Genomic DNA, 2846 nt, shown 5'->3' on the forward strand with positions numbered 1-2846 from the left:
ACCCCTTCCCCCAGGTGCTCTCTGTCCCAGGGAGATGGGGGTTTTATCTCAAGGTGAATAAATGAATAAATAAATAAATAAATAAATAAAATCATTGACTATAGTCACTCTGGTGTGCTATCAAATAATAGGTCTTATTTACTTATTCTTTAACCTTTTAACCATCCCCACCTAAACCCCACACCCCCATTATCTTTCCCAGCCTCTGGTAACCACCTTTCTATTCTCTATCTCCACAAGTTTAATTGTTTTGATTTTTAGATCCTATAAATAAGGGGTAACATAAAATCTTTGTCTTTTGGTGCCTGGATTGCTTCACTTAACATAATGATTTTCACTTCTATCCATGTTGTCAGAAATGATGGAATCTCATTTCTTTTTATAGCTTAGTATTACAGTGTTATGTGTTTGTACCACATTTTCTTAATCTGTTAATCTACTGATAGACCCTTAGGTTGCTTCCAATTCTTAGCTATTTTAACAGTGCTGCAACAAACCTGGAAGTGCAGATTTCCTTTCAATATATTGATTTCCTTTTTTAAGTATATATTCAGCAGTGAGATTGCTAGATCATATGGTAGCTCAATTTTTAGTCTTTTGAGGAAACTTCAAACAGTTCTTTATAGTGATTGCACTAATTTACATTAACAAAAACAGTGTACAAGGATTCCCTTTTCTGAACATTCTTTCAGCATTTGTTATTGTCTGACATAGCTAAAAGCCATTTAACTATGGTAAGATAATATCTCATTGTAGTTTTGATTTGCATTTCTCATATGTTCAGTGATGTTGAGCACCTTTTTATATGCCTGTTTTTCATTTGTACCTCTTCTTTTGAGAAGTGTCTATTCAGATTTTTTGCTTGTTTGTAACTTGGATTATTAGATGTTTTTCTATAGATTTGTTTGAACTCCTTATATATTCTGGTTATTAATCGCTAGGTATTTTATTCTCTTTGAGGCAATTGTGAATGGGAGTTCACTAATGATTTGGCTCTCTGTTTGTCTGTTATTGGTATATAAGAATGCTTGTGATTTTTGTACATTGATTTTGTATCCTGAGACTTGGCTGAAGTTGCTTATCAGCTTAAGGAGATTTTGGGCTGGGACAATGGGGTTTTCTAGATATACAATCATGTCATCTGCAAACAGGGACAATTTGACTTCCTCTTTTCCTAATTGAATACCCTTTATTTCCTTCTCCTGCCTAATTGCCCCAGCCAGAACTTCCAACACTATGTTGAATAGGAGCAGTGAGAGAGGGCATCCCTGTCTTGTGCCAGTTTTCAAAGGGAATGCTTCCAGTTTTCATCCATTCAGTATGATATTGGCTGTGGGTTTGTCATAGATAGCTCTTATTATTTTGAGATATGTCCCATCAATACCTAATTTATTGAGAGGACAAGAATTTAAAGCTCATAAATCTGCTTGTACCTCAATCCCGTTTTTAATGCCGTGTTTCAACATGAAATGGAAGAAAGCATAAAGAATTGAGTGGAAATAAATGATTTAGACCCTGATGTTTTTAAAGAAATGATGAGATTCATTAACACAGGAAAAGAACTAAACCTTGACAAAATGACGGACAACTTGTTGGCAGCTGCAGACAAACATGCACTGGGAACAGCTAAAGGTCATGTGTGAGGAAGCTTTGTGTAGTAATCTCTCAGTAGAAAATATTGCTGATCCCCTTGTCCTTGCAGATTTGCATGTTGCAGAACAGTTGAAAGCACAAACCATAGACATTATTAATAGGTGCAGTGTACTTCGACAACTTGGCTGTAAAGATAAGAAAAACTGGAATGTCAGCGAAGCAACCAACATAATGGAAACATCAAGGTGAAAGTCCACGATTCAGTCTCACCCTTACTTAGCAGCAGAAGCCTTCTGAGCACTAGCATCTGCACAGTGTCCACAGTTTGGCATTCCACACACACGGCTAAAACAGTCCTAAATCTTCCATGAACAATTGAAAAATGGAATTGACTTTTAGTCATTCAAGTCCAGAAGGATTCTAATACATAAACCATAAGAAAGAGTTGTTTCTGTTATTTGGTCCACAGAACAGAAGCTTAAAAAGCATATTTCTTGAATTTCAGGTGGATAATTAATGGTTTATTTTTCAGGTTTAAGTTAGGCTGATTAAATCACTTCAAGGCCTTAAATTATTTTCAATGACTTCTCTTGTTCATATAATGTTTTAATTTTTTTATTGTGCCTTGTCATTTTGACCAATGCTATGCAGGATTATATAAACTAGCTTTATAATGCAGTAATATTGATAAGTGAAGATATTAAGTTTCAAAAGGATCTTTTATTTTGAAAAATAAAACTGAATTTTATAGGGTTTGTCCTATGCTGTCTCAAGGTTTAAGATTAAATTCTCTTTAAAAGCACTCGTATTGGAGTTTACCAGTAATGTCTTCAATCTAAGTTCTATAAATATGAGAGAACCTACTTACCTTCCAAGTAAGTTACAGCAATACACTGCTTCAATTCTAATTTATTTTTTATTTCAAGGGGCAAATAAACAATGAGTTGGCCCAGATTTTTAGTGAAAATTATGATGTTTGTCTTGTATGTTAACTGTCCAATAAACTGTGGGTTTATCTAAGTTTACAATATATGAGAATTGAATGAGGTTTAAATATCACGAAAAAAGCATGTATTGTGTGGAACTAGTTTTTTTTAATTTACAGTGACCTACATTTATATGTACATGTTAAGAGTAAGTATGATCAAATGTAAATTTAATGAGTGGGTCAATTAGCAAAGATATATATATATATACATATATATGTATATACGCACTTTCATTTTTACTGTGTAACTTTGTATGCTGAATGG

At 33.8% G+C, this 2846-nt stretch overlaps 1 pseudogene; it reads left to right on the forward strand.

Moving 5' to 3' along the window:
* Positions 1–1469: 1469 nt before the first annotated feature.
* LOC101138796 (speckle-type POZ protein-like) lies at positions 1470–1953 on the forward strand (annotated as a pseudogene).
* Positions 1954–2846: the final 893 nt, after the last annotated feature.

Source organism: Gorilla gorilla, chromosome 3, assembly GCF_029281585.2.
Source record: "Gorilla gorilla gorilla isolate KB3781 chromosome 3, NHGRI_mGorGor1-v2.1_pri, whole genome shotgun sequence".
Lineage (NCBI taxonomy): Eukaryota > Metazoa > Chordata > Mammalia > Primates > Hominidae > Gorilla > Gorilla gorilla.